This window comes from Thermobia domestica, chromosome 4 (genome assembly GCF_964235325.1).
Source record: "Thermobia domestica chromosome 4, izTheDome1.hap1.1, whole genome shotgun sequence".
Classification (NCBI taxonomy): domain Eukaryota; kingdom Metazoa; phylum Arthropoda; class Insecta; order Zygentoma; family Lepismatidae; genus Thermobia; species Thermobia domestica.
This window is the reverse complement of record NC_137457.1, coordinates 30,732,965-30,759,478: the sequence shown is the minus strand read 5'-3', so window position 1 is coordinate 30,759,478 and position 26,514 is coordinate 30,732,965. Positions and strand designations below refer to the sequence as shown.

At 36.1% G+C, this 26,514-nt stretch overlaps 1 protein-coding gene across 1 annotated transcript in view; it reads left to right on the top strand.

Moving 5' to 3' along the window:
- The first annotated feature begins 6,708 nt into the window (after positions 1-6,708).
- Positions 6,709-26,514, top strand: part of LOC145683810 (uncharacterized) — a 106,023-nt gene continuing 86,217 nt past the window's right edge. The window contains exon 1 of the mRNA XM_081755401.1: positions 6,709-6,899. The gene's annotated coding sequence lies outside the window, so the exon portion shown is untranslated. The remainder of the gene's footprint in view (positions 6,900-26,514) is intronic.

The window sequence follows — 26,514 nt, the reverse complement described above, 5'->3', positions numbered from 1 at the left end:
TATTTCCAGGGAATATTCCCGAAAAATATCTTCCCGGGAATTCACTCATCACTACTCTTACCCCACAATATCTTTCTAAACATTGTAAACCATATTCAAGCTTTTTTTCTTTTAGAAATGAGTTTACATACCGAATTCCAGCTTCCTAAATTTTAAGTCATCCCTTTCGCTTTGAAGCTCCCTCCTCCACTTAAGATAGGAACCAGAAAGTTCTATACACTCTACGGTCTTTTACAGACAATAGTCTCTCCCATAAAATCTCTTTGAAGTATACCAAATCGATGGAGTGTATTTGTATAACAGGTATATATATATATATATATATATATATATATATATATATATATATATATATATATATATATATATAAACAAGTAGCACTGTGAAGCGTACACCCCGTAATGAAGTTTGGCATGTATGGTGTTACATTTTTCTATTATTATTTAAATCGGAAGTAGTAGTTAACTTTTACCACTTAAGGTTTTAGTAAAGACTTAAGGATGGAAATAAAATATATTGTTTAGGCGCTTAATCGATTGCATGAAAAAATAAAAAACAACGTTAAAATTGAAATTGATTTATTACTGCCACTTCCGATTTTAACACAGAAATTAGAACGGATATGGAATAGATATATCTTTGGGGGACTTAATCGATTGCAGAAAACCGCTTCCGCTTCTCACTATATGCTAACGGTTTTACTCTATAACGTTGGACAAATTTTCATTATTTTTAGTACAACGTTTATTTTCTCTAATTATCATGCTCAATTATAATATAATTCTCATACTTATGTTATGATAATATTCTGATAGAACTTGTAGTTGTCTTTCAGTACAATTTTGTGATGGACATTGACGAACAAGACAAAGAAAATTATAGATTTAGTGAGAAGGCAGACAGGGAGAGAGAGAAAAAAAGAGAGAAGAGAAAATCGTGCTTGTTAGAATTGCATTCGCAAACTGATACATGCTATGTATGTGCGTACCCTGTATGACGATCTTTCGTCGTCTTAACCCCTTCCTGCATGATTTTTTTTCCTTTAGCGAAAAAAAAAATCATTATTGGAAATCCTCATATGGGAACTTGAAAAATGAATTAAAACTTGAATTTTAGATTTTTCACTTAATTCCGACTAGAAACAAGTAAGTGCCATATATGACACACTTACAACTCACAAAGAACATGCCAGATGACACCAAAATATCTTATTCATACACGTCAGTATCTCACACAGCAGACAAAACAGTCATCTGGTGCCTTTGATAAATCACACAAAAGCTAAAGTAAAAAAGGGTATATGCCATATATGGCACGGCATGCGATAAGGGGTTAAGGTCAGCGAATCTCCTTGGTCACACAGGTTTTAACCATTACATAACTGAGTCAGAAGTAAAATTGAGATACATAGTTAAAGACAGTTAAAAATATATTTTTCGTCATGTAGGAGTCATGAAACAAGTATATCTATTGAAATATCTACTTTGACTTTTTCCGCAATTGTCATATTTTTTTTCTCTCATATCGTCGCTCAAAATTGAAAAAAGAAAAAAAAAGAAAAAAGGAGGAGTAAATCTCAGGCCAGATTTATCACTAAACCCACTAGGCCCGAGCTTACAGACGCAACTTTTAGATTCACATGTTGGACCAAACCTTAATAAACTAGACGGAAAAAAAAACTGCGAAAGTTTTCTTAATAGTGTTAACAATAAACGTGATTAAAGTCAAAGTAAACGCCCCCTTACAAGCAAACCTAGCTAGATCGAAATCGACTTTATTGATCATACTTGGCAGCGATGTGGGAAATATCTAGAAACGAGCGTAAGCAAAATGTGAAGTGCTTCCGTCCGTAAAGAGAGGCGCTGTGACCAGAAACCTGATTCATTAGAATATGCAGAATAATGTATTTCAAGTCTGAAAATTGTAGTGTATTTGTAACAGTGGCGGATCGAGAGGCGGAATTGCTCCCCCCCCCCCCCCGAGGAGAAAACTTATTTTATAAATAAATAAAACCCATCCCAGAGTTTGGAGCTGTTAAAAGTAGCTCTAAGTAGCAGCCCTAGAAGTCCGTTCTCGATCCACCCCTGATTTGTAAAATGGGTTAAGGGATGGAAAACAAACAAACAAACAACAAAAAAAGAACATTTATAGACACTAGGAGTAATAAGACATCTATTAGAAGACAAGCTTGTCACGGCCGCCATCTTGTATCTCCCTCGATTCAAACGGCTAGAATTTTAAGGGAAATACAATAGTGAAGTTTATGTTGCCATGCGCTTATATTTGTAAGACATAATTTAATGGCCAATGAGTATGAGTTCGTTGAATCCGAAATTTCTGAACAGCCGTATCTTTTTGAAACAATACAAGTCAGGAAAATCTAATGCACGCTAGTGAGAACATCGTAGATAGCTACTTTGAAGGCTATAATCAGCTTCAAATCGATTAACATGTATCGCGCAAAAGTAGTGTAAATGGGAAGAAGGCGATTTGATAAAACATTTTGCCCTAACGTTTGATGAGGAACAAACCCCGCTATTTTTGACACAACGTTAATTGTGACATGTGTCAGTATTGTATGAGATTACAGGTGAATGTAATGATGAATATATTTTGTTTGATTTGGGGAAACAAATTAATTCGTTTTCTTTGTATTGCTTTCTGTGCGTGGTTGTATATATCTATGAGCAGTTGATACTATTAGATGGCGACATATTTATTGGATTTTCTTGTTAGCATGAGAATAAATATGTTAGTACTCCACTCTCAACCAGGGCCGGGCCATGGGGGAGGCGAGCGGGGCAACGGCCCCGGGCGCCGAAGTAAGGGGAGCTAAGAATTCGGGAGAAAAAGGAAAAAAGATAGGAAAAATTGTTTGAAATATATGTATGGGGGCGCCGTCGTATACTCTCGCCCCGGGCGCTGATTTTCCACGGCACGGCCCTGTTCTCAACACTGTTTTGAATTAAATACGTTAGTACTCTCATTCATTTCTGACGGCGCGAATCTGTTCTGAATTTTTCATCAGAATAGCCCACTCATACGAATGTGCCATTTTATTATAGACTATCTTACAAATATAAACGTATGGCAACATAGACTTCACTGTTGTATTTCTCTGAAAGTTCTAGCCCAGTTTGATCTATTACATTATCTTCATCCTATTTAAAACAATCGAGCAAGATATAAGTTGGTCGACTTCAAGATGGCGGCCGTGGCATGTCTACTCTCCGATAAATGTCTAAATTCTACCGATGTCTATTAGTGTGTTTCTGTTTTCCATCCCTTTACCCGTTTCACAAATACACTAAAATTGCAACACTTTGTTCTGGTTTATTCTGATCAATCAGGTTTTTGGTCAATGAGTCCGTCTTAACGAACTGAAGCACTTTAAATTTTGCTTACCCTCGTCTCTTGTTTTACCCCATTTCGCTCCCCAGTTTGGTCAACAAAGTCGAGTTGGAACTCGTAAAGTTTACGTAGTAATTATTCCTGTGTAAGTCTACTGGCATCTATCATTGGTGAAGTTAAGTGGAATTTAACGTTACAGTTGTAGACAGTTGAGTAGTGGCGGGCGCGTAACGCTATTTTGCTGGTAAGCGGTGCGTCCCGTGCAGCGCTTCTACGCACGTATTCCTCACTATACAAGTACCAAAATTCCTTAAAATTTATACAAAAATGTTGGTATAGGAAACAAGGATATACATAAAATAATTGTTTCTTCTTCAATTTTTATTGTGTGAAAAGTTACGTCGAGTGAGAGTCGACAAAACATTATATTTGACCCTGAATAAATCGATATTGGTGATTCTGAGCGTAATGGTAGTCGAACCAAACTCTCTCTCAAGTTTCCTAAACAAAGTTCTTCCGACACCACTAAGAGTTAGTGACATTTGAAACGATCGGGGTGAATGGAAAGTGTTACTTCCGAATGTAAAGTTCGTTTCTCGATTGTTATTTCCGATTTTGTTACTCGGTCAAGCCCTCGTACTACGACACTGAAAAAATGGCCGTACAAATCGAGATGGCAGGTTTCAAATCTCTTATATCTGTCTTCGGACAGCTAGAGTTATACTTGGATATAAAATATTGCATATCTAACATTTCTATGCACATTTGCGTTCACATTTTTCTGTAAGTATCCACACCGGAATAAACAGATAATAAGTTAACAGATATACAGTTTATTTGCTTTTTAACAATTAAGCGGCTTGGATAAGACAATGACAAACGCCACTTGTGTTGAAAAAGAATTATTAAGTGGAATGGGTTGGAATCTGACCACAGAACAGTATGTAGGTCAGGCGAGCACCCAGACGTTTTTGTTGGAGTGGTCTAAAGTTTGGGGACCCTGTACTACAAGACACAAAGGTATTGGACCGACGTTATTCTGCACCCGAAACAACGATAAGTAGGAGTTTAATGGTTAAGTTTTACCAACTATATTCTCAGAAAAAATATAGAACTATACTGTTTTATATCTAAAAAAAAAATCTATATTATAAAATTGAAAGTCACTATGTTTGTGACTCTTAATCTGTTGAACCACTGACCAATCTAGATCAAATTTTCAACATAGATGAGGTTCGGATCTGGCAGGGGCGGATCCAGGACCGACTTTGGGGGGGCGGTGGGTTGTCATACTGCTATTTTTAAGGGCTCCAAACTTTGGGATGGGTTTTATTTGTATATATAAAATAAGACAATTTCCTCAATCTGGAAGGCAACGCCCCGATCGCCCCCCCTGGATCCGTCCCTGGGACCTGGGATGGTTGGGGTCCCTGGTTCGATCTCACCTCGCATCTAAAGGACTTTGTGATAGGCAAACACTATGTTCGTGGGTTTTCTCGGGTTCTCCCGTTTCCTCCCACTTTCTTCATTCCACCAATGCATTTCTTTCTCATCATTACTGCCTCCTTTATCCTAGGCGGCAAAAACGTGGGACGTAAAACTGAATCTTCTTGAAATACAGAACGTTACAGACCCCTGTAAGAAAGACAATCCGAATATAAATGCGCTTTAGTAACAAAAAAACATTAGTTTAACGTTCCTACTACTTTGCTAATTAGGTTTACGGAGACAGGTGGATGATTATGAAAAAATTGGTGGAATGAAACGAGGGAGGAAACAAGAAAACTAAAACTCACAGATAATATTGTCCTCCGCAAATTAACATAGCTTGGGATCGGATCAGGTACCCCTAGAACCAGAGGTGAGCACTCTATCATTGAGCTACCTTATCCTACCCCGAAATAGATACTTTCTTCTACGAAGACTAAAAGTAATACATTCTTTTGAATAACATTTTTTTAAGTTCTCCAGCAGTGATACCAGTGACTTTGTAAATACTTCGACTTCTCGAATTTCGAAATTAATAATAATAATAGTCATATGTAGTGGCGTACTTAGGATTTTGATTCGGGGAGTCTATGCACAACACGTGAATAAACACTTATATTTTCCCTTTTGGGTGACGACAAATTTTAATGAAGTTCATTTTCCTTATTTTAATATTTGTATAATGACACTTCCAGGTATTAGGAATGAAAATATTGAGCGAGAGTGGGGAGAGGGTTGAAATAACTGAAAAGTAAAATAAAACCTAAATTACCAAGAAGGAAATTGCGCGGGGAGGTATGAAAATTCGTTGGCGGCACATTTTGACGAAAGCCTACTTGAAAAATGAAATGAAATCTTTGAGTTTTACGTCCCACAGTTATGCCGATTAGGCTAAAGGAGACGGTGATGATGAGTAATGAATGAAATGGGTGGTGGAATGAAGAAAGTGGGAGGAAACGGGAGAACCCCGAGAAAACCCACGCACACGGTGTTTGTCCACCACAAAGTTCACTTGGCGGGGGCTGGGATCGAACCCGGGACCCCAAGCACCAGAGGTGAACGCTCTACCACTGAGCCACCGCGGCCCCGATAGCCTACTTGAATCACAACTAACAACGGTCGAAAGTGTGATAAGTGAAACGAAAGAAAGTAACAACTAAGAAAAAGAAACAGAAAAGTAGAATGGACGGAAGAAAAAAAAAAGAACGCAGTTCCTACATGAAATGAAATTTGACAAATGCAGTATTATTTCTGAACAAAGAGCATAAGAAAATAGAAAGTCAATGAAATTCTTAGAAATGGTAAGAAGGGTTATTGTTGTATGTGGAATGCAAAAAACTAACAAATTTATTTCACGGGAGATTTGAGCGCGATAGCCCATCCCTAAATACGCCACTGGTAATATGTCATCAATGATTGGTAGGTGTAAGAATTCTTGCAAGTGTGTATCTTGTGAAAATTCCTATGTTTACAATGTAAATACCACAGCTAAACATGAAACTATAAATTGAAGGTTGAGGGAATGTACGGACCGAAGCAAGTATGAATTTAGGGAAGAAGTCTACGGCGCGACGCTCTATTGACACCCGCGGATTACAAACGCTTAACCTATAGGAATATAGGTGGAGCCAGACTATTACGTCATTGTCAACAACTTAAAATTCATTGAGAAATTGTTTCACTTTGTTTACAAACGGTAATTAGTATTCGTGGTTTAAAAGTGTTAATAGTGTTGTAGTTAGCATAACCATATATGCTAATTAGCTAGCATGACAAGTTTTTCTTTCTGTTTCTTCCTTTCTGCGCATGCGACACTGCTGTGCCTCACATGTGACTTGTATTTACAGCGCATGAGTAGTTCTACTCATAACTTTCAGCGTTCTGTTCGGAGTGATTATCACGTAATAGTCTTAAACGAACGACCTTACACATTCAGTTCGTTATCGGTCTCCTGCAAGTACTTACGTATGTTTATTGTGTGCTGAAGGACTTTTTTTGTGCGTGTGGTTGTGTGCAAAAGCTAGTGATTCTTATTTATAGCCTACAGACGAAAGATCAGGTAAGTTTGACAATTTTGTTTCTTTTAAAGTTTAAAATAACAATCCTTACATTTGCGATTGTGTGTTTAAAACGCATTTCCTTAAATAATTTGCACCTAAATGACTAGCACTTTTTAACACTGACATATTGTAGGTAGGTCTATAGCTGTATAGCATGTTGATTCCCTTGTAAATCAGTGAAGTTCATTCAAGGTTAGCAGGTCCAGGTTTTAAAAAAATAGTCAGCGGAGACAAAAATAAGCTTTCTTGACAGTTACATAAAAACTAACTTAAATGAATCTAATATAACTAATGTAAAATTTCAAAAAAAAAAAAAAAAACAGTAAAATAAAAAATAAATATGTTTACATTAAATATGAATTCTTAAAATGTAATACGATTTCTTTATTTAATTTTAAAATGACTTTGTTTTATGTTAAAATGGACTAAATAACGTATTTCACAAGAAATTGAAATAGAGGTAATTGGTAATTTATTGCATGAGTGTGAACATTTTTTGAGAGATTGTTGTAAGATGTTTGATTTTGATATATCCAACACATGTTTTTAACTTCCAACCAGTTGAGAATGCTCCAAGAACATTGCCAGAACGAACTTAAAAAAGAAATGATTCTTTTGAAATTTATATGAAATTGTATATTAAATTTATGTGATTAAATTCAATAGATAATACATTTATATATTTGGAACCTGTGTATTAGGGGATCTATTAAATTAGTTATATTGAGCTGTCATTTTTTTTTTATCACCATATATATACTGAAAAAGCAGATATAACCAGTGGCCACCGGTTACTATTCGGTTCACCATACTCTTAGGTATTGATCAACACGAATATTATCTCTCTCTAACGTATGGTCCCGAGATATAGCTCCTTAAAACTCCCGGAACGGAAACTTTTTTGGCCAATATCTCGGGAAAGGTAAGAGTGACGCGAAAAATTCCATCCCCTGTTTAGATAGATTTTGATGCTTTATTGAATGGATGCTATTTTGATGCTCTATCGAGTGCGCCGCACCCACAAGATTTTTAGTTTGGACCCGGATTTGAACCCGTTTCTCTTGCGTTTAAGTCAGCCGCAGCCTCAACTTATAGTACCGGTATATTTTACTTTATCACAGCACAGTCCTTTATGACAATGGTCATAGAAGATTTTAACTACAATGAAATTAATCAAAAAATATGGAGACTCCCCTGAAAACATATAACACGCCACCCAAATAAATTTTGGAAAGTCGGCGCCGTTGACACACACACACAGACATAGAAAATTCAGTAACGAACTTGAAGCAAGTTCGTTGAAAAGAACACGAAAGCACTGTTTTTTCACAGGACGGTTTACTCTGCATGTTATTACAACGTTGTTCATTTTTTTCCTACGTTCTTATCATATGACACCAAACTGGCAACTGTGTGAGTAATTACTGTTTCATGTAAGCATAGGTAATTACTGTCTCTATTTATACAGAAAAAAAGGTATTGTTAATGCTAAGTTTTCTAAATACAATTCTGTAAAAGTGTCGTTGAATTTTTAAAAGAAAATTTAAGTGTCTACACACCATATCTTATATTGTTATGTAATATATTAGATGTGTTTTTTTTTTTTTTTAATTAAGGTGTAATGTCCGCTATCTTCAAGAATCGTATAGCCTTGAATTACATTTGCCATGAGAATAAGGGGAAAATATAAATAGCAGAATAATTCATCTCTCATTGACATTACTTACAGTTGTTCGCCCGATCCTTCGATCCGGTGTACACACGTCCGTTTACATTCCCCCTTCCGCATCTGAATTTCACTAAAATAGTCAGAACCTCTGGCCATTATTTGTATACACAAAACTGGCGTTTGTGCGAAGCAATGTTAAGATAATCGAAAATTAATTTGGGGGCTGTCCCGGCAGCCCTTATCTTCGCCGATTGACGCCAAAATGGTCGCAGTCGTTTCTGTACGCAAAATTTTTTGTGCACAAGAAGGAAGTGAAAGATATTGTCGTATCTGCTTAGAGGCGACGATCCCCTAGACCCGGGTTCCATTCCCAGTGGGAGCTCATGTGGTTCGGATTCCACGTTAATCAGTAGGTCCATGTCTCATATATCCTCGCCGCTGAAAGGGACGTTAAATTCAAAATCCAATCCAAATCATTAGAGCATCCTTTGTGTACGTTTTGTTTGCGTACAACAGGAAGTGTGAAATATTGGTGTAGCCTACGTAATTTAGGCGCTAGTCCTGCACAACGCCAATTGGCGCCAAAATCGTCTCAATCATTAGTGTCATTTTCGCACAACGGGAAGTGTAAAATATTGGTGTATGTGGTTTAGGCGTTAGCCCTCCACCAACTTCGATTAGCGCCAAAATGGTCTCAATCGTTAGTAAATTGTTTCTACACATTTGTGCACTAAAATCTCGTGTTTGTGTACTAAAAGGAGTGTGATTTTTTTTTCGTATCTCTACCTCAGGGCCGGCTTCTCTAAACCTACTGATCAGTGCCAAAATGGTTTCGATGAGGTTTATAGCTTTTGGTCTAGCTTAGAAGGTTTTGAGACGATTGAAGCCAAACTGCATTATCCATAGTTTTCTAACCTACAATTAAAAACCAAAGAGATGAACTATTCTATTTCATATACAAAGAGGAACAGGGGATGTATCTATTCCATAAAATTTGTCATAATGACACATAATATTTTGCTCTCCATTAATCTGAAAAATAAGGCTCTTGTGTCTAGCATGGAATGAATGATATAACGAACCAACATGCAAGACTTATAGTTCTTCGTTCTTAATTAAATAATAATAATAATAACCTTTCTATTTGCATATAAAAAGGAGTAGGGAGCATAATCTTTAACATTTGTCCGATTGGAACAATCATGGCATTACATGGGGAATATGCTCCTCCTGGTTCCGCCAAATAAGGAAAGAAAATATTTCGTAATACTCCCCTTCATTTATTTAGGAGAAAAAGAAAAATATACGAGTTTTACAAATTATCTACATTGGTTCTCCATTAAATGTTAACATCACAAAAATGGAAAAGTACGTAGGCTATGCCAATTGCCAGACTTGGATTGATTGCCAGATTTGAATATTCAACTATGGCAATCTCCCATTCCAGGGGTGAAGCTCTTCTTAACTCCAGAAAACATTCCAGCCCAGTAATTTAAGACACTATACCCCCAATATAGTTATATATCTCAAAGTAATTTTATATCTTTGGACCGCAGGCTGAAACTGTGGTCATGCGCTCCCCTACAAAAAAAAAAAAAAAAAAAAAAAAAAAAAAAAACTAGTTGCAGGGCTGTAGTAGATAATATTCCGTACAGCCTCTGATTAGTGATTTTAGTATTCCCTCAGGTTCAAGGCGAATAGAACTTCTGTTTTGTTTATATTTATTTAACCGGGTCGTGATTCGTAATAAATGATTATATATTGCTTTATTTTCTATCCATTCAAGTATATAGCGCGATATATTTAAGAATATTGACAATGCGAAAAAGGCATTCTTTTTTCTGACTACTCTGCGATCACAAGAGAGAGAGGAAGAGAGAGAGAGAAAGAAATTATGAAGGAAATATTACGTCATCTCTGTCTCTTAAGTTCGTTTTGTTTTGATCAGTAAATATCAGTACAAAGGCTTTGTTATTGATTTGTTGTTATTATTGAACTGTGCACTGGCACAAATCCCGGGGGGATGAGGGGCATGTCCCCCAATCGTAGAACTGGGGGGATTGTTCCCCCAATAATCCGATTTGAAATGGGGGCCGCGGTGGCTCAGTGGTAGAGCGTTCACCTCTGGGGCTTGGGGTCCCGGGTTCGATCCCAGCCCCAGCCAAGTGAACTTTGTGGTGGGCAAAAACCATGTGTGTGGGTTTTCTCGGTGTTCTCCCGTTTCCTCCCACTTCCTTTATTCCACCATTTTCATTCATTACTCATCATCACCGTCTCCTTTAGCCTAACCGGCATAATCGTGGGACGTAAAACTCAAAGATTTCATTTCCGATTTATTTATTTTTTTGGGGGGGGGATGTGATGATTTGTGTCTGGCTGCCACAAAGGAAAGTGAGATGAAATTGATGCCCTTGCTGTATAATATACACTAGGTTCATCTCAGAAATCTAATTCGTCTACCGTAATATAAGTCTCATCTCCCAGAATACGCCTGAAATCTGCTCACTTCCCAATGTTAAAGACCACTCTGCTCCCCTGATCCTCCACAGCATTGTTTTTCAACTTCATAAATATTTTAAAGATCGCTTTAAAAAAAGATTATGGGAACGGTCTTATCCATCCCCCCTCCAATGTTGAAGACAGGTTTGCGCCGATGAAACTGATATTCTAATTTCCACTCCATTTCTCAACAAAATTTTCTAAATCCTCCTAGAACGTACCGCGATTTTCTCTGCTCGCAGTAGGTTGGTTCCTTCTGCGTACTTCCATCCATTTATGTTGTTAATGTAATGACTTATCTAAAGCATATTATCAGGAAAATATAAACTGTTTTAAAACTATAAAACAGTATTGCAGCCTTTATATTTTAATGGAGTTATAAATACGTGCGTTTTATGTTGGTCTTTATAAAAATGTAATATCTAGTGTCATGTTTTTCATGCCAAACATCTATATATATATATATATATATATATATATATATATATATATATATATATATATATATATATATATTAGCAAAAGAGTGTATACATCACTGCTTGCCTGAATCAATAGTTACATATCAATGTTTCAAAAGATAAGTCACAGTGCTCAATATGTATTCCACTTCTCTTCCCTCCTCTCTCCTCCCTTCTTGATCGTTGAGGTGTTAATTATTGGCATGACGAAATGAGGAAATGTCTCTTAGAAAATGTCCAAGATTATTGTAATCCTTGTGTACTTAGTAATGATAACAGAAAGAAAAACATTTATATCAAAGGCGAATTATACGTAAATATACTGTTTGTTCGCTGAAGTTATCACGTATATTGTTTCTCCATTCACGATTCCTTCCAAGTAAGGCATAGTTACGAGAGGTGTCCACCGGGTCTGGACTACCTCCAAAACTTCGTATCTCAACATACATTAGTACGCTAACTAACTCTATGGACTATGGAACACCGAGATTCAATGCCCATTCATAAAAGCTCTCCATTGACTCTTATTCTTAGCCAACTGGATCCAGCTTCTACATTGCATTCCTATTTCTGCGACATCCATCTTAATATTGTCCTCCCATCTGCACCTACACTGTAAAAAAAAAAAAAAAAAATCCTTTCTTAAAGTTGAGAAACCGTTTCTTACCTGTGCACCGAGACAATATTTTCTTAGAAATGAGATTTAGCAATTCTCATTCATAAAAAAGGCAACAGTGTAGTGTCTCGTTCTCCTTTATCCAACCTCCTCTAATTTTCTTCATTTCTCATTAATGAGAATTTCAAACTCATTTCTAAGAAAAGATCTTCTCGGTACACAGATAAGAAACAATTTCTCAGACTTAAGAAAGTATTTTTAACACTGTAGTTCTTCCTAATGGTCGTTTTCCGATTGGACTTTCAGTTAAAACTTTAAAAGCGTTTCTGCTTTCTTCCATTCTGGCTATATGACCTGCACACCTGAGCCTCCTAGACTTGGTGACCCTAAGAATGTTTGGTAAACGATATAAATTATGTAGATCCTTGTTATAAAATTCTGCAATTCACCATTCCCATTCCTCTTCAGTCCGAATATTCATCTAGGATCTTGTTCTCAAATTCTCTTGGTATACCTTCGTATCTCAGAGTAAGCGACCATGTTTCGCAACCATACAGAACAACAGGCATGATTATCGTTTTATACATTTTCAGCTTCAAACTTCTCGATAGAATTCGCGACGACAAAAGATTTTAAAGTGAATAATAACACAAACTCCCTGCTTTTAGACAACATTTAATTTCTTCCTGAATATCGTTTTAGTCTGTTAATATTGATCCTAGATATTTGAAAGTATCTACTTTATCGTAAGTATTATTTGATATTTTAACGCATCCATAAATTGCAGTATTACGATCTCGATGAATTTCTGTATGTTTAGTTTTCTCTGCATTTACTTCTAAACCCATGTCCCTGCAAGCGTTTAATAAAATCTATGCATTTATTTCTATTGTTCATCTACCATCTCGTTTTAAATTTACATCATTAGCATATTCCATAACCTGGTGAATATCATAGGCTCTGGGCTGTAGGCTATGGTTGCAAATCTTGATTTTCCTTATTGTATACCCCAGAAAATAAGTTGAATAATAACGGCGACAATGCATGTTCTTATTTCAGGCCATTCTCAACGTGAAAGCTTATGGACAATAATTTTCCTACCTGGACCCTACTTTGGGATTTATTTAAACATATCTTAGTTATTCTAACTAGCATTTTCGGTATTCCATATTATGTAAGAATCAGGGGCGGATCCAGGACGGACTTCTGGGGGGGTTGTAGTACTGCTACTTAGAGCTACTTTTAAGAGCTCCAAACTCTGGGATGGGTTTTATTTATATATATAATAAGAAAAAATTCTCTTGTGGGGGGGCAATCGCCCCGATCGCCCCCTGGATCCGACCCTGGTAAGAATATTGTACAATGTTTCTGTCCTAACCGAGTCGTAAGCCTTTCTAAAATCAATAAATAATTAATGTACCATTGTATTGTATTCCGATTTTTTCGAGTTTTTGCCGAATTGTAAATATCTGGTCGATAGTTGATCGATTTCGTCTAAATCCGCGCTGATAATCTCCAATAATTTCATCTGCATATGGAGTTAATGTTGCTAATAAACTGTACTTGTTTAACACGGAAATGATGATGATGATAATGATTGATATAGCATGAAAATTTAATCTTACAGTTTATCTGTACTATTTCTCTTACAAAAATAATCTCTTTCTATAATTTGTTTTCTGAAAATATGGGTGAAAGTATTTTACAATTACTTATTGTCTTTTCGGGTGTAGAACAATATCCGTTGAATAGTACATAGACGTAGTAGCTTATAGTATTCTAAAACTCTCCTCCCAAAACTTGGACCCCACCCAAGAAAAAATTCTGTGTGCGCGCTTGCACAATTAAGTCTTACCGTATGTCGCTGTTGCTAATCTTTTTATATCGGGGTGTGCGGTGGTTCAGTGGTAGAGCGTTTACCTCCGGTGCTTGGGGTCCCTGGTTCGATCCCAGCACGCGCCATGTGAACCTTGTGGTGGACAAACACCATGCTCGTGGGTTTTCTTGGGGTTCTCCAGTTTCCTCCCACTTTCTTCATTCCACCATTTCACTCATTTCTCATTATCGCCGTCTCCTTTAGCCTAACCGGCATAACCGTGGGACGTGAAACTTAAAGATTTCATTTCATTTTTCTTTCTATATTTATGCGGTCTCAATACATTTAGTGAGAGGCTGTATGCATTAAGAAAGAACAAAAAAAGAAAAAGTGAATAACCCAGTAACAAAGGCAAGAGGAGAACCAAAGATAAGATATAAGATTGGCTTCCACATGAATATTACTGCTTTGTCACCATTTAAAAAGAAAAATAATGAATATAGCTGAATTGTTAATATTGTCTCTTCGTAATTGGTCTCCCATGTCAAACCCCCAAACTGCCAGACTTTCCAGCTATCTGCTTAATTCTTTCAAATGATAGCATGAAAGGTAGTATTAAATATTTAGGCACCAGTTGATTTGCTTCGAAATGTTGATTTTAAATTCATAATATTAGTTCATTAACAGATTATCGACTGGTATAAGTTAATGATAAGAGTTCTGACTTCTTAATTTGGAAATCCTTGGTTCAAACTCTTTTATTATGATCATGATTTGAGGATTTTCCTACTCACCTTAAAATCAATATTTTAAACACTTGAATCTTGAATTTTTAACTTCTTATATTTAAATAGCACAAAGGCCTCACTTGTGAGTTATGATTCTAGATTTTGGTTATTTGCATACCAAACTAATAATCAAATTTTAAATTTGCATATCAATTTATAAATTTTGTGTAGCATTTTTGGCTGTGTAGGAAATATATAATTACTTATTTTTGTTATTGTATTGCGTGAAAATCACATAAAGAAAATAACCACTCCGTGTGCGTGGCTTTTCTCGGGCTTCTCCCATTTCCTCCCACTTTCTTCATTCCACCATTTCCTTCATTACTCATCATCACCGTCTCCTTTAGCCTAACCGGCATAACCGTGGGACGTAAAATTCACAGATTTCATTTCATTTCATTTCAAAATAACCACGTTTTTAAAGTTTAATCTTTAAGCCCATTGACGCAGACGCAACTGCAGTGTCCAGGCTTTAAACCTCAATAGCTCAGCCCCTAGTTAAGCTAGGAAGACCATTTTAATATTACGTCTTTCTGAAGGACGAATCTTTGAGCTGATATGCATTTTATGTATGTTGTGGTACCACGGCGGAGTGAGGGAAGGTAAAGTTCGTGTTTTCAGTTTTTATGCATCAGGTTTTTTTCGGGGGCATTTTCCCTTAGGGGGCACACTCATAAAAATTAACATGTAAAGCAATGAAGTAGTCCATTACATTTTAATATCCTCTATATTTACTTGTTGCATATATGGGGGGAGGAGGGGGCAAAGTTGCCAATTTTCCGAGTCTTAGTTTTTTGACGTAAATTACATTTATTTTCAGTGCGGTTTCCTCTTCTTCTATTAGTACTACGAATAGGGCGCGAATACCACAAATGTTACCTCGATTGAATCTGAGTTCCATACACTTCCCAACGATGTATCAATCATGATTCTCTGATAATTAGGGGGGTCACCAGAGCCCCCCTACGTGACAGTCTACGATTTCGTTCAAATCCCTGGTGGGCGAAGAAAGGTTAATGTCCCACATTTATACATCGAGGCTAAGGGAGACGATAGTGAAATGTGTAGCAAATAGTGGAACGATGAAAGTGGGTGAAAACGGGAGAAGCAATAAAATAAAACACACGCGTGGTGTTTGTTCATCACAAAGCCAACTTAGTGGTAACTGGGATGAAACTAGGAACCCCACCACACACACTAAAGGTGAACGCTGTACCACTGAGCCACCGCGGCACAGTCAGTTTTTTGGAGATCAGAAACAACTATGATAATGAAAAAAGTTAAGCAGAGGAAAAAACAATAACAATAGAAACTTCTTTAAATTACTAACTGCGTTATCCAGCATATTGCGTAAGTTGTTTGCTTGTTTTGATGTACCCATATGAAACTTTTTATTACCTAGGTAAGTTCTGAATCCGTAATGTTGTCAATAAACGAAGTTAGTCGTGCACTGAACCTTTATCTTTACGACAAAAACTCAAGAATTGAATTCCACAGAAATATTCACTCGTAACTCATATTGCAGTCAAATTCACTTTGTTTTTTTCAATATTTGAAATGTTCTAAATTATACGTACATTATATTTTCTTTGCCACTTCAATGACAAGCTAGAGGGCGTAACGAAAAGAATAGTTCTGAGAAATTGGCGGGAAACAACTAGATCTTCTATTTGTAGGCTAAATTCTTTATCTGAGTTCATGTTTTTGCTATTGATTTACGGGCTGGGTCCTTCATTTCGACTACCTTTTGAAGCTTCATTTCCATGATACACACGTTAAAATGTCTACGTCTCCATAATCTCTTTGACCTCAAATTTGCAACCAGTCTTTAGCAATGTAGGTTCTGGTCCGTAATGGATTGGTTTGAGTAGTGTAAGCTCTAAAATCTCTTAAAATGGGATGCCGTGTTATCAAATAAACATTTGTCACTGAATTTTAACTTAGATGGAAAAAAGTCATGAAAGCAAAAGAAATTGAATGAAATCTTTCGATTTAACGTCCCACGATTATGTCTTTTAGCCTAAGAGAGACGGTAATTAAGGCAAGTGAATGATGAAGGAAGAATTGGTGGAATGAGAAATTGGAGGAAACGGGAATACCACTAGAAAACCCACGGATACAATGTTGTCTATCTCAAAGTTACTTGGACTGGGATCGAACCAGGGACCTGACTTACCAGAGCTAAGCGCTCAATCACTAAGCCCCCCCCCCTCCGCCATGAAGTAAAAGAAAATATATATCTACTTGTATCTTTATATACAAAAGTAGTTCTGACTGACTAACTGATCAAAGCCTATCAAAAACGATCAAAACTGCTGAAGCTACAAAGTTAAAATTTGGAGAATTCATAGGATTTGAAATATTACTAAAGAAAGTTTTTTGGAAATTTGACGTGGAAAGGGGAAGGAGAAATTGGGGAGTAATAATAATAATAATAATAATAATAATAATAATAATAATAATAATAATAATAATAATAATAATAATAATAATAATAATAATAATATGTTCATATCTTGGAATATGTTAAGGATAAACACATGAAACTTTTCATTTGGATTTTAATTGAAAACAATTAAATGCTTATCTCAGCATTGTGTGATATTTGTCCTAAAGCTAAAAGTAGGGTGGGGGATGCAGTTATAAGATTTCCGATATTTGATCGTCATTTGATTGAGAGTTTAGTGTCTCTTTCCGAAGTGACGCTGTGAGACGTGGGGCTGCAGCTTAACGTGATATACAATCCACATGAGCTCCCACTGAGAATTGAACCCAGGTCTCCATCGCCAAAAGCGTGTACACTAATCGCTTAGCCACGAGGGTGCTCACAGTTTAGAACATGAAACTCGGTGTTTACATTTTCTATTTAAAATAATTACGTCTTTCAGTTTAACGTCCTTCGATTATGTTAAGGGAGACGGATGATTAAGGCAAGTGAATGATGATGGAAGAATTGATGGAATGGTAATGTGCGAGGAAACGGAAATACCTCAAGAAAACCCACGGACATGATGTTGTCCATCACAAGATTACTTGGCCCGGGATCAAACTGGGGACCCCACACACAAGAGATAAACGCTCAACCACTGAGCCACCGTGCTTCCTTTCTATTTAACATAGGTCTATTTCAACTTACATATAGTATATAGAGGATGTTGATGAAATATACCGATTAATTGACAAAGTTGATTCCTCACAGCAAAATAAGAAAAAGAAAGTTCATTTGGACGTGTAAGGAAAAATAGGTGCATAGTTTTCTTAGCTTCAGAGCTAGCTAACGCCGCCCGAGAGTGTAGAAAATAGATATTTGGTCACGCATTATTTCGAAGACGAGAAACTATGAAATGGCGAATTAGTCCCAGAACCGACAGTCCTATTAGCGACAGGAACTGTTAACTGTCCTATGAGCGACCGATTCATTTATATTGAGATGGTGGAAAATGATTTGATTCCCTCTCGTAAAATATGTTTGGCTCTGGCGTTATTAGTGCCAGAACAACCTTGGTATGAAATATGTACGTGCTAGTGATATTGTTCGTGAAATATATTTTTCCTCTAGTGTGAGTGTAAATAAATCTTATTTTAATTTTGAGTTAGATTTGACATAAAACATATCAAATAACTTAACGAGACAACAGGGATATTTCCATGAAAAGTATATTCCTATGTAATTATTGTAAATCCAGTTGTAATATCCCCTTTCTTGAAAAGTTCTATTTTCTGTACTTAATTTGATTCAAATCTAATTACTCACTAAGCACAGTAATATATTTTATTTTGGAAAACTTAAACGTGTAACAGTTTCGCCAACTATCTTCTTTTTAGACTTCCTAAGACACTGTGAATAAAATGGGGGAAAAATGTCAAGGATAAAAGACAGCTTTTGAGATCCCTTACATCTGATTGACTATTATCATCCAATCCCACCAATTACAATGCAGTTCACTCTAAACAATTTAAAAGGTAAACAAACTCTTTAAACTACCTTCCCCCCTATTGTCAGCTACTAAAACGTAAACTAATTGCTTAATTTGCCTTCCTCCCTTGTTTTGACTTATACATAAAAGCTTGTCATGCAGCAATCTGAAATTATCCCTTATAACTAGACGAACTGTTAAGTCCTGCGAGAGATTTGTAACTTGTGTAATAATTTCTTCGAATACATCGTGTTTTTAGATTTCTTTGATATCCTCAAATGGTGAACATCATTTTTCCATGGGTGCCCGATGGGAAGGCAGGTGTCGCCCCCTGGCTCACGAAAATGTATTTGTAATATAGCAAACCACGTATATTAAATACCAGATATACCAGACGTGATATAGCAACCATGGAGATGCCCGTAACTAGAAAATTTTCTTATGGCGCCCCTATCTCTTTCTTATGCCATAAACATATTCAATCTAAACTTATACTCCATATCATTTTAACATTAAATTTAAAGGCTAATGTACTCTAAATATTTAGTTAGTTTTCCCATTGATATAGTCAGTGTATTCATAAAAATTAGTTCAAAAATATAATATTAGGAAAAACGTATAAAAGATTGTTAATGTATTGAGAGCATTCTCGCGTATTAAATTCAGGTAGAGCGAAATTTTTCATAATACATTTTGTTAGGTTGTAAATCACATTAGCATGAAACAAGTTAAAGAAGAGAGAACCTTATGTTCTTCCGTTATCTTAGTATGAACGAATCGGTGACTCACAGAGCAGTTAACAGATCGAATCGGTCGCTCATAGCACAGTTAACAGTTCCTGTCGCTAATAGGACTGTCGCAAGGGGAACGACACCGAAATGGCGATTTACACACATACATCATCCAAAAATTCATGTATTTCAGCAATATATTATGGGTGCGAAAGGATACACTACAAAGCATAATTTCCATACATGCTCCTAACAGAATTCTCAGATACGCTCTGATTTAAAGATTCGTCCAAAGTAGTAGTCTAATAACCTAAAAGTGACTGATGTGAAGATGGAATGTTTCGTCGGAAAGTCGAAAGTGTTAGGGATTGTCTATGTGATAGGGATTGTGTTAAACCAGTTTCACGGTTCAGTGTATATTAGGAATAATCTATTTTTCAAAGTATAATTCACGTTGTTCTCAAGTATAAGAGTAAAAACGAAATGTCACAGCACGCGTTAAATCTTAGACAATTTAGACGTATTTAGAAACATCGCTTTATTAATTTCTTTATATCTCCGGTAACCCTTTCAGAATTTAGAATTCTGTGATTTATTTAATAGACAACTTTGTCACAACCCAGTGACTCATTTCATAGCCAGAGGACAAATCTGTTACATTTATGAGTAACAGATTTATGAGTATTAATATGCACTCAAAAGCACATTATTTCAAGCAGATCATACAGCCTAGACATAGATTACCTATATTTTGAAATATTTATTTATCAGTCTCTTTCTTCATTTCAGGTGATCACCCTCAGAAAGTAAAACCCAATGACTTATTTCGTAGGCAGAGAACAAATCGATCAGAACTATAAATATTTATATACGCACAAAAGGGCATCAGGTCGAAGAGATCATTGAATACTAGGCATAATTTACAGTATTTAGAAACACTTCTTAGCAAATCTCTTTCTATATCCCCACCGATCTCTCTCACAACGTTAACCTCACTGACGTATTTCATAGAAATAGCACAATTCTATCACTTATATGAGTATCGAAGTGCACTTAGAAGCCTATCACGTCGAATAGATTCTAGAAATCTAGACGTAATTTGCATGTATACTCAGTAAGTTTTCTTTATCAATCTCTTCCTATATCTCCTGTGAACTTCGTCAGAATGCAAACTCAGTGGCATATTTTATACATACCGGTAGATAGAGCACAACTCTATGAGTATTGAAGTCCACTTGAAAGTGCATCAGGTTGAATTCATTATAATTATTCATTTTAATTAATCATCCTTGTGCTTTAATCTAAAGGGAATTATTAAGGGGCGTTAAATTAAATATTTCATTTTCTACCAAAACACTTTAGTAAAATTTGATTCAAAGTTTAACCGAAGAGAACATCTTCAAATTTTGAAGAGAAAACCGATGAACATTTTTTTAAAGGTTTCTTTTAGCGTTTTACTGGAACCACTTGGAGATAAAACTTGTAAAACCTCTCTTTCAGCGTTTCAAACACACAGATATTCAGTTTGCCCAGTAATGGATTTGTAGCAAATAGGGATGCACGCGAGACGCGAGAAGTCTCGTCTCGTCTCGCGTCTCGTCTCGCATTTGCGAGACGAGACACGAGACGAGGCTGAACATTTTATGCGAGACGCGAGACGAGACTAAACCATGCGAGACGAGACGCGAGACGAGACTAAACCATGCGAGACGAGACGCGAGACGAGACTCAGTTAAGTCTCGCACGAGAAGTCTCGCGAGACTTCTCGCAGTCTCGCAACATTTATGAATTACATGTAATTATATATTTAGTGATTTTACATTTATTGAATTTTCTAAGTTGAGTGTTAATGCCTCCAGGAACAAAAAATGATTGGGGCAATAGACATTTTATGAGATTTATTATTATTCAAGGTTGATTTTCAGAATTAAAGCCTTCTTTAGTTTCTAAACATCATTAAAAAAGAAAAGCTTTGTAAATTGGAAATTTATTACAACATCGATTTAGGACTTTATTTTGCGACACAAACACATACACGCGGGCGCGCACGAATACATGAACTTCTGTTTTTTGGTCTGGAAAGCGAATAAGACTCCCTATTGCTGCAAAATATGATATTTCTGTTGTTTCTGTCTTTTTCACATTACTACTAGCGATTTATGTTGGGGGATGGTGGGGAAATCCCCTCTCGTCAAAGTTTGTCCCGGGTCCGTCTCGCAGAAATAACATGATATTTTTTACATGGAATAAGTATTTTCTTTCTATATATTTATCAAAAACATCCCCCTCTAGTTTGGAAGTTTAATTCAAACACTGGTTTGGTAGGATGGCCCTATAGGTTTGATGCGAGATGGTAGGAATGGCCCTATATCTGTCAGTAATTTTATTTTCTAGATCTGGTAACACTATATAAGTTGAAAGCGAAAGTTGATAAAATGCGATAATGCAACATTGCTACAAGCGCGAACGAACCAAAAGAATTGGGTCGTATTGTGTTGTGAGGAGTTCTTTTGTTGTCTACAAGCGCTTTTGGCGGTATAAAAACATCTTTATAATGGAAAATCACTCTTCAAGGAAACGACCAAAACGTGTAAATGTTGATAGTGGCGACGATATTAGGGATGTTTCAGGAATTTTTTTACCTGAGATCATGGTGTGTTACTGTAATTTGGGGCATGGTGGGAATTCCTGATAAAATTTCTTCCGCCCTTACTATTCAAGATAGAAACTTGAAATTTGGCACACACATTTAGTATACCAAGTACTATTTATCAGATTTTTTAGATGAGTACGTTCACTCAGGGCCGCTCCAGAGGGGCCCAAAGTGCGAGAAAAAAATTCCCTCCCTAATTGTTCCTTTGACATCATTTTTCCCGCTCCTGGTATATGGTATGATCATGCAAGTGGTACCATTTGAAAGCCAGTTTCATTCTGAAGAGAAAGAGGTATGAACCATGATCCTAGGATAAATAGTGACGATGCAGTAGCTGCTTGACTGAAAGTCTAAAAAATAGCCCAAAAAGCCGGGTACCGGAAAGGGTTAATTTGACGAAAATTAATGGTCCAGGAATCAAATTCCAGCACAACTTTTCTTTTTATTTGGAGCGGAGGGGACACAAGTTCGGATACCATGTTGAACTTTAGGTTCCGTCTCCTTAGAATGTTATGAACATTCATCCCATGGAAAGCAATGGCAAACCACCAAGGATTCAGCTTGCCAAGGGACTTTTAGGTCAAATACCTGCCTTCGGACAGAATATCACATCATCATTCATTAACAGCCATAGAATAACACATTGCAAAATTTTTTTACCAGAATATATGCGAGATTGCGAGACCATGCGAGAAAGTCTCGCGCGAGACGAGACTCAAAATTTTATGCGAGACGCGAGACGAGACTTCACATTTGCGAGACGAGACGAGACGCTAGACGAGACCAACATTTGAGGCTGCGAGACGAGACGAGACTTTTCCATTTCTCGTCTCGTCTCGTCTCGCGTGCATCCCTAGTAGCAAATACCAAATTTTGGAACGTCATGCTTTATGACTATAATACCCAGGGTGTCTATCGGTCGCGAAAGTCACGAATGTCACGAAAAAAGTCACGAAATCAGAAAACGGTCATGAAAGTCACGAAAAAGTCACAAAATTTAGCTTTTGGGTCACGACATTTTTTAACAGAACATTTAGATGTAAGTACAGATTGGACAATTTCGTTCTATAAAACGTCAAAATTCACCATCACAAATTTCCATGGTCGGCCTTAGACGCTTTCAAATCGCAAGCAAAGTACGTTTCTATCGCATGGATGAAAATTCGACCTAATTCGCACCCGAATTTCCTCTTGAAAATGTTAGGAAATTTTATGATTTGGTGAAGGAAAGGTCACGAAAAAGTCACGAAATTTCATTTTGGAATTTTGGTAGACAGCCTGAACCGCATTTAGCTTATCTCCTAAATTCCTTTAGTTTACTGTATGCATGAATGAAATTTTTATCTATTATACATAATCTATAAACATTATAAGCTGTATATATATATATATATATATATATATATATATATATATATATATATATATATATATATATATATATATATATATATATATATTAGCAGAAATAGAATTAGAAATACGAATGTATCGAACTACTGGGCATACCGAAATACTCAGAACTGCTCATAATTTACTAAAATGTTGTGTGATAATTTTCATATTCTGGTCATCATATGTTTCAAGCTTCTCATCTGTATATCCTTCATCTACTAATTTATCCATCTTTCTTAGAGTAGTCAGCCGTAGTAATCTTACAGTCTTTCTAAAGCCATGATTTAAAGAATGAAATCACCTTTTAAAAACATTTAATTCTCTATTATGTATGTACAGATATAAATGCATGTATGTATCTGCATGTTTATGAGTGTGTGAATTAGGCGTACTACCTATCCCGATTTAGTCGACAAATTCGATTTCAGGGAAAGTCTTTCGCATCACGGGACTTCAAAATGTAACTTAATGTCAATATAAATTAACAATACCGAATGAATATATAAACTTCAATCACGAACATTCTAAACATTACTTTTTACACAACTTTTCGATTGTTAAAATGCCCCATATTAGAAGGAAGTGGTCTGATAAAGCAGCTAACCAATATGTTGGTAACAACCTTCTTGAACGATATATCTAAAGATACAAAAGTTCGTAAATATTGAGTGAGTCAAAACTGTTCCGATGGCCTTTTATTTTGAAACCTGAGAGGAAAATGTAAAATATGTTTATAGGAGATAGTAGTAGAGGGAAGCCACAACACGTAGGGCACGTGATAATCGTGACTGTCAACTTGGCAGTAAGTTCAAAATTTAAAATGGGAAGCGGACGTATCGCATATCAACTAATACCACTAGGACTTCAGGAATTGAGTTCTGCATTCTCAGGGGAGTCACCAGATACAGAAAGAGTTTGATAACGGAATGGTTCTAAATGCATGTATATTATCTCTAGAATTCTATGATCTTCTCAGTTTGATGCGCTTATGAGCACGCATTGGTACTCATAAATATAACAGAGTAGTGCCATGTCTATGAAATAAGGGATTGAGTCCTGCATTCTAATGGAGGTTACCTAAGATTCAGAAACCAAGTCAATGAAGTTTTTCTAAACATCTATAAATTATGTCAAGGATTATTTGATCTAGTCGGCCTGACGCAATTCTGAGCGCACATTTACACTCAAATATATGATAAGAGTTATGCTCTGTGTGTGAAATACTGAGGGGGTCACCAGAGATATAGAAACAGATTGATAAAGTAATGTTTCTAAATACGTGTTTCTAAATACGTGTGTTTCTAGGATTCTATTATCCATTCGAATTCATGTGATTATGAACTAATACTGGTACTTACATATATGATAGAATTATGTTCTGTGTATGAAGTCTTAGTTCTGCATTCTAAGCAAAGTCACCGAAGATATAGAAAGAGATTATAAAAGAAGTGATTCTAAGTACCTCTAAATTATGTCTAGGATTCTATGATGTACTCGATCTGATACGCTTTTGATTCTCATATGTTGTGAAATTGTACTCTGTGTATTAAATAAATCACTGAGTTCTGCGTACTAAGAGGGGAGCTATTGAGGATACAGAATGAGGTTGACTACGATCTATTCGATCCGATTTACTTTTGAGCAAACATTGATACTGATAAAAATGTCAGAGTGTGCTCTATCTATTAAATAAATAACTGAGTTCTTGATTCTGAGGTAGTACCAAAGATATGAAAAAAGATTATTAATAAAGAAACGTTTCGAAATAAGTGTAAATTATGTTTAGGATTCTACAACTTATTCGACCTATGATGTGACGCAGTTTTGAGTGCAATTGATACACATAAATGTGATAAAATTTTACTGTTTCTATGAAATGATTCATTGAGTTCTGTAACGTGATCTGCATATTAGTGCATATTGATACTCATAAATCTGATATATTACTGCTCTGCCCATTACATATGTGATTGAATTTTCTATTCTGACGGGGGCTACCGGAGATATAGAGATAGATTCAGTGAGAAGTTTCTATTAAATACGTGTAAATTATATCTAGGATTTCATGAGGTATTCGACGTGACGCAGTTTTGAGTGCAATTGATACACATACAGTAACTGTGATAAATTTGTACTGTTTCTATGAAATGATTCACTGAGTTCTGTATTCTGAGAGGAGTCACCAGATATTTAAAAAGAGAAAATGAAATGAAATCTTTCAGTTTAACGTCCCACTATTACGTCCTTTAGAATAAAGAAGACGATTGATTAAGACAAGTGAATGATAATAGAAGAATCGGTGGGATTGAAATGTGGGAGGAAACGAGAATATCCTGAGAAAACCCAAGGACACAATATTAGCGATAAAATATTCACTACAAACTTGTTTGGCCATATATCGGACCTCACGCACCAGAGGTAAGCACTATATTACTGAGTCACCTTGCCCCCTGATATATAGAAAGAAATTGATAAACAAATGTTCCTAAATACATTTAGATTATACCTAGAATTCTATGATATATTCAACCTGATGCACTTTCAATATATTGTACTCATAAATATCATAGAGCTGTGACCTATCTATGAGACAAGTCACTGAGTTTTGCATTTTTAGGTGGGTCACCGAACTTACAGAAAGAGATTCACTTAGATGTGTTTCTAAATACCCGCAAATTGTGTACAGAAATCTATAATCTATTCGTCTTGATTTACTTTTGAGCAAACATTGGTGCCAAAAAACTATGATAAATTACTGTCCTGTCTATGAAATCAGTCATTTAGTTCTCCTTTGTAACATAGTTACCAGGGATATAGAAAAGGATTCACTAAGAACTGTATCCAAATACTTTTAAACTATGTCTAGTATTTTATGATCTATTCGGCCTAATCAGTTGCGGGCGCACATTAATACTCATAAGTGTGATAAATTTCTTCTATGTCTATGAAATAACTCACGGAGTTGTGTATTCTGACGGGGGTCACCGAAGATATAAAAAGAGATTGATAAAGAAATGTTTCTCAATATGAGTCTGTAGAATTCTATTACCATTTTGACATGATGCGCTT